Raw genomic sequence first — 22,744 nt, 5'->3', positions numbered from 1 at the left:
AGCGGGATGAAGTTACAGGAGAATGGAGAAAGTTACACAACGCAGAGCTGCACGCATTGTATTCTTCACCTGACATAATTAGGAACATTAAATCCAGACGTTTGAGATGGGCAGGGCATGTAGCACGTATGGGCGAATCCAGAAATGCATATAGAGTGTTAGTTGGGAGGCCGGAGGGAAAAAGACCTTTGGGGAGGCCGAGACGTAGGTGGGAAGATAATATTAAAATGGATTTGAGGGGGGTGGGATATAATGGTAGAGACTGGATTAATCTTGCTCAGGATAGGGACCAATGGCGGCAATGAACCTCCGGGTTCCTTAAAAGCCAGTAAGTAAGTAAGTAAGTAAGTAAGTGGTTTGTCCCTTGAAAAGTCATCCCTTTTGTTTTTTCTCAAAAATTCTCATATTGTATTCACTAGCTATTTAATTTAATTTGTATGCAGCAATTTGCAGATCATCTTCTGTATTACTAGATACATTTATATGCAGTCTGCCCGACGCAGTTCTGTTTGCCTCAGTGTGGACCTAGCCTAAGATACGCCTCGGTTATTTAATTGCAATAGGCTACTATTTACATGCCCAACGAACCGTAAATGGTTCACGGTCCCCAATTTTCCCATCTCTCACACTGAGGCGGAAAAACGGCCATCATTAAGGAAATATGAACAATTGAACCACGCCTGTGAATGCAGAGGCCACGAATGTATGTGATGTGCAGAATAACTAGACAGTCATCTCGCTATCATTTGACAATAACTTATCTTCCTCTTGTCTTCCAGTTTCTTGGGCTTACGCAAGAATCGCCTGCCCCCCTCCGGGCGGCACGCCGGTGTACGAGTGGTAGGCTATATATAGGGGGCAGCCAGTTGTTCGCTGCTCAGTGCGCTCGCGTGTTCCACCTCGGTTGGGGGTGATTGTGCAGACGACCTACATCGCTCGTCGAAAGTAAAAGTGCTCACGGTAAGTCACTCTTGTCTCCCCCATACTGGGTCTGATGGTCGGCCGTTGGAATATGTGTTGCCATGTATGACTGGAAATTAATGGAATGTGTTGAATTGTAGTGCGCCGGTTTGTCGTTGACAGTGTGTTCTATATTTCGCAATTGATATTACTGTTATGGATTTAAGTGTCGTTTTGTCGTTCATATTTCGTTACATTACTGTTAAGTCGTATACATTTAAGACATTTATATGTTCTTTTTAGGAGATCATTATTAACAGTTGGTTACAAATTTCATTAATTCGTGAATGAAAGCGTTTTCTTTCTTTCTTTCTTTCTTTCTTTCTTTCTTTCTTTCTTTCTTTCTTTCTTTCTTTCTTTCTTTCTTTCTTTCGACAATGCAATTAAGTTCACTATTACAAAATCAAGGAATTTCTTGTACGTTGACTGCATAATATTGCATATAATTAATTTCATTATTGAAAATTCAAGCGATTTCTTTCTTTGTTAACAAAGCTTTTAATTTCCCATAATTAATCCTAATTAATGGAATGTGTTGAATTGTAGTGCGCCGGTTTGTCGTAGACAATGTGTTTTATTTTTCGCAATTGATATTACTGTTATGGATTTAAGTGTCGTTTTGTCGTTCATATTTCGTTACATTACTGTTAAGTCGTATACATTTAAGACATTTATATGTTCTTTTTAGGAGATCATTATTAACAGTTGGTTACAAATTTCATTAATTCGTGAATGAAAGCGTTTTCTTTCTTTCTTTCTTTCTTTCTTTCTTTCTTTCTTTCTTTCTTTCTTTCTTTCTTTCTTTCGACAATGCAATTAAGTTCACTATTACAAAATCAAGGAATTTCTTGTACGTTGACTGCATAATATTGCATATAATTAATTTCATTATTGAAAATTCAAGCGATTTCTTTCTTTGTTAACAAAGCTTTTAATTTCCCATAATTAATCCTAATTAATGGAATGTGTTGAATTGTAGTGCGCCGGTTTGTCGTAGACAATGTGTTTTATTTTTCGCAATTGATATTACTGTTATGGATTTAAGTGTCGTTTTGTCGTTCATATTTCGTTACATTACTGTTAATTCGTATACATTTAAGACATTTATATGTTCTTTTTAGGAGATCATTATTAACAGTTGGTTACAAATTTAATTAATTCGTGAATGAAAGCGTTTTCTTTCTTTCTTTCTTTCTTTCTTTCTTTCTGTTGACAATGCAATTAAGTTCACTATTACAAAATCAAGGAATTTCTTGTACGTTGACTGCATAATATTGCATATAATTAATTTCATTATTGAAAATTCAAGCGATTTCTTTCTTTGTTAACGAAGCGTTTAATTTCCCATAATTAATCGTAATTAATGGAATATGTTGAATTGTAGTGCGCCGGTTTGTCGTAGACAATGTGTTTTATTTTTCGCAATTGATATTACTGTTATGGATATAAGTGTCGTTTTGTCGTTGATAATTCGTTACATTACTATTAATTCGTATAAATTTAAGACATTTATACTCGTATGTTCTTTTTAGGGGATCATTATTAACAGTTGGTTACAAATTTCATTAATTCGTGAATGAAAGCGTTTTCTTTCTTTCTTTTTTCTTTCTTTCTTTCTTTCTTTCTTTCTTTCTTTCTTTCTTTCTTTCTTTCTTTCTTTCTTTCTTTTTGTTGACAATGCAATTAAGTTCACTATTACAAAATCAAGGAATTTCTTGTATGTTGACTGCATAATATTGCATATGAGCCGTTCAGAGCAAAAGTGGTGTAAGTCAAAATTGGGTAATGGGGTTTAAAGTAAAAATTCTGTAAAATGCAGCGCAAAGTAGCAATTAATATGTCCTCCTTGCTATCCACTGACTACTAATAGTTTAAATGAATTGAATATTAATTGCTACTTTGCGCTGTATTTTACAGAATGTTTACTTTAACGCTCATTTTTGACTTACACCACTTCTGCTCTGAACGGCTCACATAATTAATTTCATTATTGAAAATTCAAGCGATTTCTTTCTTTGTTAACAAAGCGTTTAATTTCCCATAATTAATCCTAATGTTGCAATTTAATTTACTGGTCTGACCCAATATTTTGGGTTTGCTCTGCGACATAGAATAGCTCACAATTAAATTTAAAATAAAAAAAAATATATAAACAGGTTTCAGACAAAATTGATTAGGACATAAGAAAAAAAAATAGAACCAAATATAATTTAAATTGAATGTACACCATAAAGATGCTGGCGAAATATCGCTACAGAAAATTTTATTATGGTGGTGACGATGGCATCTTGAAGATCTCTCGTCAGCTTGTATTTTTCCCTCCACTTTACAAAGGCTTTCGGGATGGTGCCTCTCGCTCCGAAGAAGAGACCGGTAACTGTGATTTTTTCTATGTTGTATTTCGCCGATAGGTACTGAATCGTGAGCTCTTAGATTTTCTTTTTCTCTTCGTTCACTTCAGATGGTTGAGTGGCTGAGATTTCAAATCTGATGGTAGGATCAATTATTTCGGCTGTCTGTTTATTTCCATTTATAACTATGATATCGATCCTACGATTGCTTCCACCATCAACAATACAATGAACTTCCTCTAGATTTTTGGATCGAAGTGCATCTGCGATCATAGAACGTATGACGTTGTGACGTTTTATTCTGAGTACTTCTCCCTGTGGGCAAATCCCAAGCGCATTTTTGTCATTGAAATGTGTTTTGCTTCTCATTGTTTACGATCTTGTTAAAAATTAAAGTCATTTTTTGCCGTCTATAACGTGTCACATAATATTTTGTGGCGCACTAGACCAAAATTGTTCAATTTATCCTAAAAATTATAGGCTCTAAGATCAAAAAAATATGTCGTTTGTTTACTTACACTTTATTTAATTGGCTACTACTCACCTTCAGCTTGTTTGGCTTTACTAACGACTCTAAAAGGAATTTCGGTTTCAACAGATCCCGACATCATTTCCAGCATAACAGAACATTGTGTATTAAACTCAGAACTGGTAACTTAACAACAAAGAAATAATAGCGTCATGCATGGCCTCCCTCAATAAATAATTTTTATTCTACGTACTGTATTCTTTTTTTTTTCTAGTATACACAGTCCCTAGATACCAAAACAAAACACGCTAAACAAGACATACAAACACAAAGCGAATTTCTAACTTAAAACTCTTATAAAAAAAAAAAAAGACAGACGTATATCACGGCCTGCTGGAGTGTAGTAAACACAGAAAACATTTTAAAGCAATAATGTTGAAGATAGATATTTTTGTTTTGCAAATTTACCGTCATTGAACAGAAACCAAGATGGAGATTTCATTGCAACTAATTAGAAATTCGTCTTTCAGGTATGTAATAAACGATCTTCGCACAAAATAATGTACGATACACGAGCGGTATGTTTTCTTTCAATTCTCGGAAATTAAAAAAGCTCAACTACGTTTCGCTTTTTCAAACATTCCCTCGAACATGAAAACTTCAACATACCGCTCTTGTAACGCATAATACTATTATGTATCAAGAGCGAAATGAAGATGTTTACAGCGAAGGCGTTCGCAGAAAGCAGACGAAGACGTTATTTGTCGCTCAATTATTTGCTGAATTACAGTGCGTTTGATTTATTATCATAGGAGCTACGACATGATAATGTTTAACGGTGTGGCAAATAGATTCCTCGTATGGTAGCTCGGCAACGAAAGAACAAATATGGCGAACGATACTATCTACCTAGACTTTATAGAGCCTTCACTTCCTAAGACGTAAGCAAAGAGGAGGAGTCACGCCGGGAATAACAGCGTCGCGACTATATAATTCAAGTACCTTTCTGTGATTAAAAAGCAAAGGATTAATTTCTCATTATTAACCTCATTGTTAGAAAGTCATGCGATACTTTTTGTCGTTGATAATGTGATACGATCCATGGCGTAAACTGCCCATGAAGGGCAAAGGACGACCAACTAGCTGTTGATTCATCAGAGGTGAACGATCATCCAACCAGAACTGGAGCAACACGATGCTGAATGGGCACCGGTGAATCCTCTGTCAATTTTTCGGAACAGTTTTTATGTTCTTGAAAATCCGTCGACCTTGACCCGTTTTAAACTCGCAAACCTCGGTGTAATGCCAAACACGGCATCCAGTCAGAAGCCGGCGAGGACGACTGTGTTACAAGCGTTGAAGAGCGGGTCGTTAAATTATTTACATTTGCGCTCTGAGGAACTTCTTTAATAGAGATTGTAGTTGTGGTCTGCAGTGTGTACATTGAATTTAACTTTGCGGTTTCGATTTTTTACTTTTTCGTTGCTGTTGTGTGTTGTGTTAACAGGTTTATTGTTACTCTCTTCTTTGGTAAATAGCTTTCCATATTTCTTTCAATGGCCGTTGTCTTGTTCATTGACCCGTCTCATTTTTACTTTCTCATTACACTTACTTACTGCCTTTTAAGGAACCCGTAGGTTCATTGCCGCTCTCACATAAGCCCGCCATTGGTCCCTATCCTGAGCAAGATTAATCCAGTCTCTATTATCATATCCCACCTCCCTCAAATCCATTTTAATATTATCTTCCCATCTACGTCTCGGCCTCCCCAAAAGTCTTTTTCCCTCCGGCCTCCAACTAACACTCTATATGCATTTCTGGATTCGCCCATACGTGCTACATGCCCTGCCCATCCCAAACGTCTGGATTTAATGTTTCTAATTATGTCAGGTGAAGAATACAATTCGTGCAGTTCTGCGTTGTGTAACTTCCTCCATTCTCCTGTAACTTCATCCCTCTTAGCCCCAAATATTTTCCTAAGAACCTTATTCTCAAACACCCTTAACCTATGTTACTCTCTCAAAGTGAGAGACCAAGTTTCACAACCATAAAGAACAACCGGTAATATAACTGTTTTATAAATTCTAACTTTCAGATTTTTTGACTGCGGACTGGATGTTAAAAGCTTCTCAACCGAATAATAACAGGCATTTCCCATATTATTCTGTGTTTAATTTCCTCCCGAGTGTCATTTATATTTGTTACTATTACTCCAAGATATTTTCCATCTCTTAGAAGGATAAATTTCCAATTTTTATATTTCCATTTCGTACAATATTCTTTTCACGAGACATAATCATATACTTTGTCTTTTCGGGATTTACTTCCAAACCTATCTCTTTACTTGCTTCAAGTAAAATTCCCGTTTCTCATTACACGAGGTATAAAGAATTAGTATTGCGATCCTGTAAGAAAATATACGTATTTCGGAATTTTCACAGAAATTCACGTTTGTAGCAACCCTGATACCTTGATTTGTCGGCTTGAGTAGCGTAGTCGGTATAGCGCTGGCTTTCTGTGCTGGAGGTTGCGGGTTCGATCCCGGCTCAAATCGATGGCATTTAAGTATGCTTAAATGCGACAGGCTCGTGTCAGTAGATTTATTGACATGTAAAAGCACTCTGCGGGACAAAATTCCGGCACATCGGCGACGCTGATACAACCTCGGTAATTGCGAGCGTCGTTAAATAATCCATAATATATATACTTTTTAAAGATACCTTGATTTATGGCGTATGCATACCGTTTTCTGTGTATAAAAGTTTTTCCTAAACTGATTGTATTTTTAATGCGTAGTACCTATATTCGATCCATATTAATAGAAAAACGAAAAGATCTTATGCATCGGAAATTCGAATTAGGTTGCCATGGAATTGAAGGATTTCCTATATAAAGGAGGTGGCTCCACATTTTTGGTCATATTAATGTTTTGCTTGTTTTATACGTTAAAAAATATGCCCGACCTTTTAGTGCAAGAACGGTGCGATTCCGAGCATTTGGTAGTAAGTTACAGTGGAATTGAAGCTGAGCTCCGAATCGTTTCGTTGCAAAAAGGGGGCAGCTCTTGGAGCTATATACAGGGTGATCCGTAAGTAATGTCATTAATTTCAGGGGGTTATTCTGTAGTATATTTCAAACACAAAGTTTAATACAATTTTGCTCGTTTTTTCTTCCTTCTAGAGGTAAAAATTGTTTTATTTTAAACATTTGACAGCGTGTTTTAGGAAAGCCATTGATTTAATTCTCAATACGCTCAGTCAATTTAAGAGATCGTGTATTAAAATTATTGAAAGAATTTTAGTTTCGTGCTTTAAATGTGCAGAACTTCGACCCGAACAAATTTTATTTATTTATTTATTTACTTATTTATCTATTTATATATCTATTTATCTATTTATTTATTTAACCTGTTATAGATAGGGCCATCAGGCCTTCTCTTCCCCTCTACCAGGGGATTACAACTATAATATTAAGAATACATTTACAATTTTAATTACAATTAATATTAAATTTACAAATACAATAAAAATCAAAGTACTAAGAGATTAATTGATTAATAAAGGCTAGACAGTATGTAACATTTTAAAATTCCTTTACAGAACGAAAAGCAACATTTGTTCGGATCAAATTTCTGCATATTTAAAGTTGAGAACTAAAAATCTTTCAATAGTATATTATCAAAATACACTTCTCTCTTAAATTGACTGAGCATATTGGGAATTAAATCAATCGCTTTCCCAAAACACCGTATGAAATATTTCATATAAACAATTTTTATCTGTAAAAGGAAACAAAAACGAACAAAATTGTATTAAACTTTTTGTTTAAATTATCCCAAAGAACAACCCCTCTGAAATTAATGATATTACATGTTTCAGCCTTAAAAATGGTATTCGCACAGTAAATGTGTGTTCAGTGCAAAATGTGGCTAATTAGCACAAGTATGGGCACCTTGATTTTCGAAACGGAAATGATGATAAAAGGGAAAATGTGAGTGGTTTTGGTGCAATGGAAAGGGAAAAATGGGAGAATTCCTTGTTTTCATTTATTATAAATACAACTTTGTCATCGTCGAGATTTGAACTCAGATTCCCAGGCATCGCAAGCCAGAGAACCGCCAATTGACCTATCAAAGGGACGCTTTGTGACCTATATGTATTTCTAAGTGTTGTGGATCTGCGAAACATAATCTTTTGTTTTACTTTCCTTCCGTATTGGCCACCTTACTTCATTTTTTTAGTTGGTTATTTAACGAAGCTGTATCAACTACGAGGTTATTTAGCGCCGATGAGATTGGTGATAGCGAGATGGTATTTGGCGAGATGAAACCGAGGATTCGCCATAGATTACCTGGAATTCACCTTACGGTTGGGGAAAACCTCGGAAAAAACCCAACCAGATAATCAGCTCAAGCGGAGATCGAACCCGCGCCCGATCGCAACTTCAGACCGGCAGGCAAGCGCCTTAACCGACTGAGCCACGCCGGTGGCTTTAATCCATTATCTCCAGGCTTAGTTGCCTCATGAATGTTGCCTTATTGGTGTCGCGAGGTTCAAACCTATCTTCGCACATTTGACTAAACAACAAACAACCTAAAGAAGATATGTCAAGGATTTGTATCGCTCGTTAAAATTATCATCGTCCGAGTTTGAGCACAGGACTCTTGAATTCAGAGGCGACTATTGTGGTCGCATAGGACAGTAATTCTGAGGTATCTGAAGGCACTGGAAAGGAATGATTGGTCAGATGTTTTGAAGCAGGTGAAGGCTAAACTCAAAAGACCTTAGTACCACAGATGATGATGATGATGATGATGATGATGATGATGATGGTGATAATGAAGATAGGTTATTGGCCAGTGAAGAATATCGCTGCTTCTTTTTCAATATTTTGACCTTCTCGACACTATGATTGTTAACAAATTATATAACTAGCCGTACTCGTGCTCTCCGCTGCACCCGTTAGAAATAAATATAAAGTAATTGCACAATTAAAATAGGATATGTTATCCAGGGAACATTCATGCTTGATAGAAGGATAAATCGTTTAATATGTTACTTAATTTAAATTGTATTTAAATAATTAAAATGCGATAATTTTGGTCCAGAGAGCAATCTTGGGTAAATGACAATTCTTAATTGTTATTACATGCAACCATAGTTTAATGAAGATTGACATCATTTAGATTTAATGTGTACATAAACATTATTTAAAGAAATACAGGAAACGAATATTCAGAATAGCCTATCAAGTTTTCTGTGCATAAGAAGCTATTTTAATCTTACCTGTCCTCGATTCACTCAGAAGTTACTGTGATAACATTATAGCATTATGTCCATCTAGAGAAACTACACTTTCCAATGGTGAAATAATGATTAATTATATCAATCGGTTAATTTAGCTTCCGATATTACTTCATACAAACACAGAAACATTCTCGGTAGGCTATATTTCATAGCTTTCGATTGTTGTTATCCAAGGCCCCTTATAGACGAAGTCATTTGTTTTTTATTTCATTACTCCACCTTAGATGGCAGTTATTTTAATTTTAAAACTCATTTATCTCATTAAATATCAGTCCTATCAAAATTTTTCAAAGTATAAAACTTATCGGAAATAATTTTTAAAGAAAGTTTTGTTATGTAACATTTTTCACAAAAGTCAATAATAAGCGAGATATTTCGATTTATTTAATTCAGGCCCCCTTATAACCCCCCCTTTTAAATAACGTATTTTGAATGCCATATAGCCTAAAATCTAAGTTACAACGAACTTAATTTATATTCCAGTTTTCATCGAAATCTGTTCAGCCATTATCGCGTGAAAAGGTAACAAACATCCAGACAGACAGACAGACAGACATACAAACAAAAATTAAAAAAAAAAACGATTTTCGGTTTAAGGATGGTTAATTATACATGTTAACACCAATTATTTTTGGAAAATCGAAAATTACCAGAAAAATTTTGGCTACAGATTTATTATTAGTATAGATTATTTGTCCGATTGTAAAGTCTACACGCATGTAACAACGGTTGTACCTTGTCCAACCTTGACAGATGTTTGGGATTAAAATTTGCATAATGTTTGCGAATTTTTGTAAGTCTGATTTGAAAGAGTTGTGAATTGAAACGCTTTGAGAGATGACTCCTTATGTTTGTTTGCACACCTTGTATTTACTCCGCGAGAGAATTTCCTACAAGCTCTTCTACAGCCACAAAGAAATCATTATAAAAGAAACAATAGACTACTCTCCGAAATGACTTGCAGCCAGGAACTACAGACCTGGTCAATATTTATCTTTCCCGCGTTAAAATTGTTTCATTTTTTATCTCCAACTTTTCACCGCATTGGCGGCGCCACTTACCATACAGCGGAAGATTGAACGATTGTTATGTTGCCCACGATGCCAAAGGTTACGCTGCAAGTTATAGGTGAGAGGCAACCAAGCTATACTCCCGTCGCTCTAATTTCCGGCAGCCAATCGCGTTGCAGGTCAACTACATTTAAACGTGCGCGTCTTGTGATTCGCTGATGAAGACGTTATTCATTTCTTAAGGCTCGATAAATACTTAATATAATCGCCCGCCATTTTGGCTCTTTCGTTGTCGTTCGCAGAAAGCATACGAAGACGTTATTTGCCGCTCAATTATTTGCTGAATTACAGTGCGTTTGATTGATTATCATAGGAGCTACGACATGATGATGTTTAACGGTGTGGCAAATACAGGGACATCATTTTATTTTTACTAACATTTCTAATATTAACCTGGCTATACATTTGGATCAACAATTAAGAACCGGAAACACCGTTTTCTACCCCCTTCCACGATTGGAGGTCGATGATACTGGCGTAATATACAAACCAAGCACTTTACTAGGTATAGGAGGGAAGAAAAGTAGTTCATCCATTTACATAAACTAGGAAATATCGCGATTCTGAGTTTGATCATTTTCATCAGGTTTTTGTTTAATCAAAATACAGTACAGTATTAACAATGAGTGTTTTTACTCACAAACTGAGCTTTCCATGCGGACGTATTCATTATGCAGTGTATATTATACTGTCTACAGCACATTAGCATACACTATAGAGAATGAAGATAAATTTAAAAATAATCATAATATGGATATTTAAACACATTTTTGAAAATGGTGGCCGTTCATTTCGATACAGGCTTCAGTTCTAATGTGCATATTATCGCACTATAGACTATTGTACCTAATTCCAATTATCAGGTTCGTACTTCGTATCAGTAACTCATGTTGAAATAATTCTGTACCTGCTCTATAAAAGAGACCTTACGTACTGTAAATTCAATCTTCACTTCTGCCCGATCCGAAAAGATAAAATTACTCAGACATGCTATCTACTGTCCGTCCAAGTGGTTACATCGCAGCGTCGTAGAAAGGGAGGAAATCACGTGACAGTTAATTACTTAACGACGCCCTTTTATTTAAGTTATTTTAAACAATTGTTTGGGTATAATATTACGCAGACGTCCAATTCCTAACAGAAATTAATGTTCGCAGAAAAGAGCTAAGACGGCCCAGCCACTAGCATTTACAGAGAGGCGAATAGAAGCAGGTGGAGGAAACCGGGATGCGACGTAGGCAAATGGAAAATGATGCAATATTGAAAACTCTTTCGTCACTGGAAAACGCGAACATATTTTTGGAACGTACTGTTTATTATGACCGTAAGGCTACTATGACTGTATATGACTGTGTGGAGGACGGTGAACTTCATTAGTAGAAGGGGTGGGAGTGAAATACATTAAAAAACTCAGGTACAATAAAAATTGAAGTAAAAATAAAATGATGTCCCTGTAGATTCCTCGTATGGTAGCTCGGCAACTAAAGAAAAAAAATGGCGAACGATACTAACTACCTAGACTTTATAGAGCCTTCACTTCCTAAGACGTAAGAAAAGAGGAGGAGTCACGCCGGGAATAACAGCGTCGCAACTATAGCCCTCTCGGAGGCAACTGAACACTTTTCAAATTGTTATTTAAAAAATGTAAGTAAATAAGCTGGGACTATAAATTAAAATGTTTTTAGTTGATTATTTAACGACGCTATATCAACTACTAGGTTATTTAGAGTCGATGGGATTGGTGATAGTGAGATGGTTTTGGCGAGATGAGATCGAGGATTCGTCATAGATTACCTGACATTCGCCTTACGGTTGGAGTAAACTTCGGAGGAAACCCAATCGAGTAATCATCCCAAGCGGTAATCGAAGCCACATGCAGTAAATTCAAAATTAGCCTACCAGTATAGAAAAGTTAATTTAACAGTTAATAATAGTACATTATGCAACGAGCCTATAATGAAGGCAATTAAGAAGCAAGTATGGATATTTATGAAACGAGCGCAAGCGAGTTTCATAATTTTCATACGAGCTTCTTAATTACCATTGTAGGCGAGTTTCATACGACTTTTTATGCTCGACCATATTTCTAACTTGATATTATTAATTTTCTTTGAATCTGACCTTGACCAATGTCCCGTATGTTGTGAGATGTTGGCAGACGCGAAAGTATTGATTTTTTCCGAGGAACAGATGTTCACATTGACCTTGCTAGGCCATAAGAACCTACAGAGATAACATTGAAATTAAATTAGACATTGAAAAACGAGATGACAAATTGAATTTATTTGAATATTATTTACAATTAACGCTAATTATTATAGTAACAGAACATAACCTTCTGCGACAGTATTGGATTTCCAGCCTCCGTGACTTTTCGCTAATTCTCTTTCGATTGCATATCCGAGAATAATCGATACTTGCGGTTTTATAACGGTAGAAAGCTGACCTGTCATTGGCTGAACAGTTGTAACCTGAGTCGTCATTGGCTGAAAGACCTGACCTTTAATGAGTAGGTGTACTTTAGTGACACGCATTAAAGGTCTGCTACATTTCGGCATGGTCGAGCATAAAATTATGGTAGCTATGAATGAAGGTAATATAAAAACCCACTCTAACAGTGAAAATTACATAATCTAACATTTTTGTGACGACTCAAACCATAATTTCTAACAATTTCAATCTTTAACGTAGATATATCATTTCTAATTAAATGGAATTGGAAATTAGTTCGGATAATTTAAGCTATAATGTACTTCTTCCTGTAGAAGCTCTTAATATATAATCACTAGAGCTAGAAAGTTGGTACCAAAACTGTAAAGTTGTGTAATTTTGCACTATGTCTCTACCGTATGAAACGAATAGAGCGTCTCTCAATGTTAGTGAATCAGAAGGACTAACATGTAACCAAACATGTGCTTCAATCGTCCACAGGCTAAAACAAAAAAATAATATAAAAAACAATATTTTGTAATTATAAAGTTTTTAACACCCAGCCGAAATTAATTTACTCATACATATAAAAATAACATACAAAGTATACAATTATGATTCTAGCCTCATTATAACAAATAACAATTAAAATTTTCATTTTATCAAAAGAAATGTTTCTTTTAGGTTCAGAATAAAAAAAAAACAATATTTGTACTCTGAAAATATTCGTTCTACGTCACAAGACATTACTGGAGGAAATCTGAAATATGATACAGTATAACTTACTATCATCAGGTGAACAACTACTTTGTGAATCTAATAGTGTATCTCGTATGTGGCACAGAATATTAAACCCTTAATTGTGTTGAAGAAAATTTTTCGTTTCTGTTGTAATGACAGCTAGGAAGTTCGTATCGTAATTCCGATGTTGAACTTGGACTGTATCGCAACCAAATGCATAGCAGCACGAGACGTCAACATTTAACGAAGAATAATCCGGGAAAAAATAAACGTGTTACACATTCTTGTTTATATAATTATTTAATAACAGACAGTGGCGGCTCGTGGGTATTGAATTAAGGGGAGCTGCATACAAAAATAAACCAAGCAACTTACTTTATTTAAAGATTAGTTCCATGAGCCTTATCTTGTAAGTTGTGTTTAAATGAGACAGGCTCATGTTAGTAGATTTACTGGCATTTAAAAGAATCCTGCGGACAAAATTCCGGGCGACGCTGATATAAACCCTGCTGTTGCGAGTGTCGTTAAATAAACCATAATTTAATTTTTGATATGCAGATTTGAACCTTAGAAATATCTAACTGGCGATATTGTAGTTGGTTGTATAATATATATACATGATACATCGATAAATGAAAAAAATAACAGACCCAGAAATTGCATTCAGGATATTCAAGAGTACGCACCAGGGCGCTTGCCTTATTTATTGTGATGTTAGATGTCTTAGATTCCATTATGGTTTGGAAACATTCTAGCAATGGCTCCTTTTTCTCATGAACAACATTTACTGTTCTAATTTTAAATCCATCTTGTTGCCCCAGCTGATGGAATTGTCTTTGAAACACATTAATCTAAAACAGACTGTATGGAGATCGAGTGAAGAAAGCAGGGATACTGGATAAATTATAAAAAAATATGCGAGCCTTTGTATTTTGTTTAGCGGCTCTTTCCATTATGAGATTCAACTGAAGGGCACTTAATTTCACATTTCTCCTGAATTGTTAAGGTACTGAACTGAATAGAGTGTAAATACTGTAGAGAATTAAACATTGTCGCACTTGTTATACTCATAACATTAAAGAAAATGTATTTAAAACTGCGCGCTACTGACAAACTGCTGCAAATTTTGCAGCGCCTGGAAACTCTGGATTCATGGCAAGGGGAAGCAGGGAGGAGGGGTAAAACTAACGCGCAAAGCATCCGAGACGAGACTGGCAGCTCCAGAGGAGGAAGTGGCTTCACCCTATAGTCCTTGTCTCTGGTTTCGCTCTGGCAGCACCAGGGGAGGAAGTGACTTCACTAACGATTGCGTGCATGTCATTGAGAGTGAAATGTTTTTAAAAATTCGAGCTGCTAAATAGAGACTGTATAATAAATGTTTTTCACAACATAAAACGAGACAAGAGCCACAAATGTCTGGGGGTGCTGCAGCTCCGCAGCCCCTCTTCGAAAGCCGCCCCTGATAACAGATGAGTTTACTTTTTTGGAATCACATTATGTAAATAATACAATAATAACAGAATAGTTCACTTTGTTCAGAATCTAAAATATTAATATAAATTAACAATATTCTTCAAACTATTCACAGAATTCTACGATACGTTGTTCATATGAACTATGTATCGTCTGTAGCGAGCGGGAGAAGGGCGAGGCACGGGTGGCATCTATATTCCTCGCTGTACTCAACTGAAATCTACTGCTTTGGTACGAACTTCCTACCTATGATAATCACTCAGATAAATTCTGAGGGTGCTATTCATAGACATTTCGCTAGCCCTCGCTACGAGCGTGCTAAACAGGATTCATATCATGTCATATAGCTAACACTGGTTTATAAATACGAAAAACGTTAGTTCGCTGATCATCCACCGAAAGCCCGCGCTAAGAATGTCTATGAATACGGCCCTAAATCTTTACGAGTTCCAGAAAAACCTATTTCTAATAAGGGAACACTGATATAGGAAAATGTCTGTGATTGTTTAAGAAACACATATTTGGATCTTCTAGCTAAATATCTCTTTGATATCTTCCACATACGCCCAAATTATCATCCACACTAATTCAAGACATGTATTTACTTGGTTGTTATAACCATTCTGTAACTCTTAATTAAAAAGATATATTTCGATTCCTGTACATTCATTCAAGATTCTTTTCTGACTAATTCTACATCCATGCCCGATGATTTTCGTGTTCTACCAAAATTATCGAACCAATATTCTCCAAGGCCACAACTATATTACTGAAGAACGGCTACATGGTACTACATACAGGGTGTCTCTAAATTAGATCGACAAAATTAGGGAGCAGATAACCTTCGTGGAAGCATTTTTGTTAAGGAACCCATGGTCTGAGACGCTTCGTTTAATTGCAAGAAGGCGGGAACGGAAAATCACTCTTTTCAGTCCAAGAGGGGCGTGTCATTACTACTATCACTCAGTTTGTTTACGTCCTGAGCCCAGTATCATTTGGTATCGATTACAGCACGTTTGTTTACTTCCATTGGTACGACCTCTTGTTATCCGTGTTATTATTATTATTATTATTATTATTATTATTATTATTATTATTTATTTTTTTTTTTAATTTCTACATCCGGCCAGAGGCCATTTTCCGAAATATTTCTGTTTTTCAGGTTTTCAGTTTTCTGTTTCTGTTTACTAACTAACACTAACACAACACCCATGCCCGAGGCGGGACTCGAACCCACAACCCTTCGGACCAAGCCGTAGAGTCATTGCGTGCCTCTACGGCTTGCGCCACCCGGGTCGGCTGTTATTCGTCTACTTAGTTTAGTCCTTGTACTGCACCCATTCCGTTGTAATGTTCAGAACAGTTTAATGCATCGTTGGTTTCGTTTTTCTGTACGTATTTTTTCTTTGTTTGGATTAACACACAGAATCATGTGACACATAATCGCTTGTTACTTGCACATACTTACTTTATCCCGACCTGTAATTCCTTCTTGCACTGAACGAAGCGTCGCAGCCCATAGGTTCCTTAACAAAATATGCTTCCACGAAGGTTATCTATTTGCTCCCTAATTTTGTCGGTCTAATTTAGAAACACCCTGTATAATCTTTGAACATGAAATGAGGACAAAGGATGTAGCTGATCCGAGATTTCAGACTGAAGACGATGCAGTTATGGTTTCATCAAAGTACAGTTTCAAGAACTGTTCGACTTGTAGCTCACGTCTGGATGCAATTTCCTTTAAAATCGCCGATACATAACAATGGTAACGAAAATATAATTTCCGGTCTGAAATAGGGTCTGATCTCGTGACTAAGAAATCATTCGCTTGCCTCAGTGCTTCAGAAACACAATAAGTTTTACTGGTTGAGCGTTATGCAGCTGGGGCTGGTGGACTGTTCCAAGTGTTTATCAGTTCCCACAGTTTCATACAGAGTCTTTTTGTTTATTGTTTGAGATTTTGAGAGCAAACTTCAACTCACATTTTTTTGGCTCCCATCATCCGCACACTTTTGAAAACTTTAGGGGTGCTATTCACAGACATTTCGCTAGCCCGCGCTACGAACGTGCTAAATTAGCCCCGACTATCGACTGATTACTTGCACAGGATTCATATCATATCATATATCATATCATATCATATCATATCATATCATATCATATATCATATCATATCATATATCATATCATATCATATCATATCTCATATCATAGCATATATAATCATATATCATATCATATATCTATGTATTTTAGTTTAATTCTGCTACACAGTTTATTTCAGTGTTTAATTAATAGTTCATAGTATTTTGTTGTTTAATTCGTAAATAACTCTTGTATACATGTAACTCTCATCTAAATCATATTGTTGAATTCTTTGTAAGTTCATGCATATGTATATACACTTTCTGCTGGTTGAGTGGAAGAGAAGGCCTTACGGCCTTAACTCTGCCAGCTAAAATAAATAATTATTATTATTATTATTATTATTATTATTATTATTATTATATCATATCATATCATATCATATATCATATCATATATCATATCATATCATATATCATATCATGTCATACCATAACATATCATATCATATATCATATCATAATTATCATAGCATATCATATCATATATCATATCATACCATACCATATCATATCATATTATAATTATCATATCATATAACATATCATATCATATCATATCATACCATACATCATATCATATATCATATCATATCATATCATATCATATCATATCATATCATATACCATACCATATATCATATCATATCATATATCATATCATATATCATATCATATCATATCATATCACATCATATATCATATCATATATCATATCATATATCATATATCATATATCATATATCATATCATATATCATATCATATATCATATATCATATATCATATATCATATATCATATCATATCATATCATATCATATCATAACATATATCATATATCATATCATATCATATCATATCATATCATATCATATCATATCATATCATATCATATCATATCATATATCATACCATATCATATATCATATCATACCATACCATATATCATATCATATCACATCATACATCATATCATATCATATCATATATCATATCATATCATATCATATCATATCATATAACATATATCATATCATATCATAACATATATCATATCATATAATATCATATCATAATATCATATCATATATCATATATCATATCATATATAATATCATATATCATATCATATATCATATCATATCATCATATCATTATATCATATCGTATCGTATCATATCATATCGTATCGTATCATATCATATCATATATCATATCATATCATATCATATCATATCATATATCATATCATATCATATATCATATCATATCATATCATATCATATATCATATCATATCATATCATATCATATCATATCATATCATATCATATCATATCATATCATATCATATCATATCATATCATATCATATCATATATCATATCATATCATATCATATATCATATATCATATATCATATATCATATATCATATATCATATATCATATATCATATATCATATCATATCATATCATATCATATCATATCATATCATATCATATCATATCATATCATATCATATCATATCATATCATATCGATAACACTGGTTTGTGAATACGAAAAACGTTAGTTCACTGATCATCAACAGGAAGCCCGTGCTAAGAATGTCTATGAATACGGCCCTAGGTGTTTATGAATTATTTTCTCTGTGCTACCAACGCTGATATTTACTTTCGTGGCGATTCATAGACAATTATTCGTCTGTTTTCCCAAGTAATTTCTTCAGTGCTCTAGAACTTCAATTCGTTGACAGAAGTTGCAAAGAGTGCAGCATGTGGTATGTTGGAAACAGATTACAATCCATCCATCTTTAAATAATTTACACTCGAAGACTACCAAATGAGACAGTTTTTCTGGGACCGTTTTAGGAATCTTTTATAAAATGTTAGCAGCACCAGTTTATTTCTCACTGTGCAACAGCATTCGAGAGTCATGTTTGTTTTATTTGTTGACAGAAACAAAATACGGGTAATTGAAAATAAAGGCTTGTGTAATAAACTAAACCTACGTAAAATTTATTCTTCTTAACCTCCCATTTTAGTCCGGCTTACACACCACTGCAGGCATGCACTATACATCTCACATGCCGGGAATCGAACCTCTGACCACTTCGTTGGAAAGCGCACGTGCTATTCACATAGCCACAGCGGCGGACACTAAAATTATTATAAGTAAATATTGTTTTAGCAAAATAATAATAATAATAATAATAATAATAATAATAATAATAATAATAATAATTTTGCTGTTTAGTCAACTGTCCGAAGACAGGTTTGAACCTCGTAAGTGACACCAATAAGACATTATTCATGAGACCACTACCCAGGAGGTAATGAGTTAGGGTTGCCAGTTCCTTTCCCCCTCCATTGCATACATCGCTGACTAGTAACATATTACACTAATCAGACTCCAGATGTATACAAACAATTGTTCTTCCTCTGACACATATCGTCAAGTGAGATGTACTGCCTGATAATAGATGTACATATCAGCCAGAACCTTAATCAGAGGTGAATAATAATAATAATAATAATAATAATAATAATAATAATAATAATAATGACAGTTGTGATTGTTATTGTTATTTTTTTCTTCTATCCAGTTTTCATTATTGGTCACACCCGACCTCAAGCATCTTGCTTTTTCGGGTGTGACCCAGTTACAAATTACATTTATACAACAATTTGTAATGCATTTAAATATGAGATTGGTAATCAATTTCGAATTTTGAAGAATATTCAGATACGAGTATTACAATAGTATTGTGAAATCTTTGTTAATGTATGTAATTTTTGCTTGCAATAATAAATTTAAACACCCTGTATTAAACTCTGAAAAAAAATAATGGATCAAATTGGACCATCCATATACGTAATTTTACTTTACTTCTAAGCATGCACTGAGCTTATAGAAAAACCATAAGTAAGAACTTTGTTTTTATGCATACCACTCAATATTTATGAGTGAATTCATCTAAAAAACGTGGACATGAAATGTAATATTTGTTACTGCAGTGGAAAATAAACCAATTGAAGCCTTCTTGTCGGGAGTATGCAACGAACTCGTGATTCAGTTAATGTGTTGTGATGACTTTATTGCGGAAAGTGCTGTGTATTATTATTATTATTATTATTATTATTATTATTATTATTATTTTCATTATTATTATTAAAATTATATTACTATTATTATTACGATTATTATTATTATTACGATTATATTATTACGATTATTATTATTATTATTATTATTATTACTATTATTATTACTATTATTATTACGATTATTATTATTATTATTATTATTACGATTATTATTACGATTATTATTATTATTACGATTATATTACTATTATTATTATTATTATTACGATTATTATTATTATTATTACGATTATTATTACGATTATTATTATTATTATTATTATTATTATTATTATTATTACTATTATTATTATTACGATTATTATTATTACTATTATTATTACGATTATATTACTATTATTATAACGATTATTATTATTATTATTATTATTACGATTATTATTATTATTACTATTATTATTATTACGATTATATTACTATTATTATTACGATTATTATTATTATTATTATTATTACTATTATTATTACGATTATTATTATTATTATTATCCCGATTATTATTATTATTATTACGATTATATTACTATTATTATTACGATTATTATTATTATTATTATTATTATTACTATTATTATTACGATTATTATTACGATTATTATTATTATTATTATTATTCCGATTATTACTATTATTTCGATTATATTACTATTATTATTACGATTATTATTATTATTATTATTATTATTACGATTATTATTACAATTATTATTATTATTATTATTATTATTATTATTACTATTATTATTACGATTATTATTATTATTACGATTATTATTGTTATTATTATTATTATTATTATTATTATTACGATTATTATTATTATTATTACTATTATTATTACGATTATTATTATTATTATTATTACGATTATTATTACGATTATTATTATTATTATTATTATTATTATTATTACTTACTGGCTTTTAAGGAACCCGGAGGTTCATTGCCGCCCTCACATAAGCCCGCCATTGGTCCCTATCCTGGGCAAGATTAATCCAGTCTCTACCATCATATCCTACCTACGATTATTATTATTATTATTATTATTATTATTATTATTATTATTATTATTACAATTATTATTATAGTTCAAGTGATAGCGGGATTTTTCTCTTCGTCATAACTTCCAGAACGGTGTAAAGGTTTGTTCAGTCTCCTATCAAATTGAGTACTGGACCTTTCCCGGGGTAAAATTTGGTCGTGCTGACCACATAACCTCATTCTAATGTCTATTCCATAAGACTATGCAGGTCTTCCTCCTTAACCTCCGTACTTCTACATTAAGCTTAGAGGGGATATCTTTCTTTCTTAATCTTATTATTTATTTGTTTATTTATTTATTTAGGAATTTATGTATGAAGTATATGGTTTTCCTCAGCATAGAGGTACAATTATTCAGATGTAATCTTACTTCTCCATAGTATCGTATCAAAACAATCTTCTTCATTTAAATTTCTCTGTGACAAACTGTCTCTAACTCCGCCCATCCAGGTGTTGGTTGGTCTACCCCGCCTCGTTCTTCCCTGCGGCATACAGTTTAATATATGGTTAGCTATTTTATTGTGTCTATATGCACGCTGTGTTCATGCCATCTCAGTTGTTGTTCATTTTCCTGTACAATGTTTTTCTTAATCTCCATTTTCGTTCTGTTGTCTTTATTCCTCACTCTATCCACTCTAGGTAACCTTGCTGTGAGCTTCAAATAATGAAATTATGTGGTGAATATTTTCTTCTTATGTGTCTCTTTCAACGTCCATGTTTCGGCACTATATTTTAGTATACTTTTAACTCTTAAATGATATATCAATAAACGTCTGTTTTTCGTAGAAACTTCTTGCCCGTAACACTGAGTTGATTGTACTAATGATTGCCCTTGTGTCACTAATTCGTTTTTGGATTTCAAAATCAGACGAACATTTTCTTGGACAACAGAACCAAACTATTTTACAGTTGGAATTGAATTCCCATTGATCTGACGTCCCTCATAATGGTATGTCCCTAAATATTCGGTTTATTATAATTAGAGATAGGTCTACCTAGTTTTCGCATACCATCGATCGCGAAATACGAGTTTTCAGCTGATAAAAGCAAACATTTTGTTTCAAGCCCTTCCAAGTCAAAATATCGCAAGTTTAAACTCGGGAAATAACGCGAAATTTTGTGAATAGGCGAAGTTTTTGTTTTCAGTGGGAATTTATTCGAAGTTAGCGTTTTTCTCAAGAGAAACCTATATATTTTTTTATTTACAAAATTCTAATTCAGAGTGTCCCTAAGATATATTTACTGCAAGTTACATAAATATGTCAGTGATAATGAGATGATATTTGGCGAGATGGGGCCGAGGATTCGCCATACTGGGTTTTCATTTCAAAGTGTGTCATGACGTCACTGTTGTGAGTCAGCGATTTGAAGTGAGTTTCAACTTTTATGTCAGAGAAGTTGCCTATATTCAAGGCGTTCAATCTGAACTTGAGAACGTGTACGGTATAACTTGAACGTGGTTCTGTACGGTCTGTACGGTCTGTGTGCTACCATAACCTCTTTCGAACTATGTTTTGCGCGGGCAAGTCGTACGCAGGGTATTTGTTATCATCGGTTGCGTACGGCAACATTCCACAACACAAATCAAATA

At 33.7% G+C, this 22,744-nt stretch overlaps 1 protein-coding gene across 1 annotated transcript in view; it reads left to right on the top strand.

Annotated features, from left to right (window-relative positions):
* The first annotated feature begins 815 nt into the window (after positions 1-815).
* Positions 816-22,744, top strand: part of LOC138706680 (very long chain fatty acid elongase AAEL008004-like) — a 305,164-nt gene continuing 283,235 nt past the window's right edge. Inside the window, exon 1 of the mRNA XM_069836248.1 lies at positions 816-960. The gene's annotated coding sequence lies outside the window, so the exon portion shown is untranslated. The remainder of the gene's footprint in view (positions 961-22,744) is intronic.

This window comes from Periplaneta americana, chromosome 9 (genome assembly GCF_040183065.1).
Source record: "Periplaneta americana isolate PAMFEO1 chromosome 9, P.americana_PAMFEO1_priV1, whole genome shotgun sequence".
Taxonomy (NCBI): domain Eukaryota; kingdom Metazoa; phylum Arthropoda; class Insecta; order Blattodea; family Blattidae; genus Periplaneta; species Periplaneta americana.
This window is presented reverse-complemented; position numbering and strand designations above follow the sequence as displayed.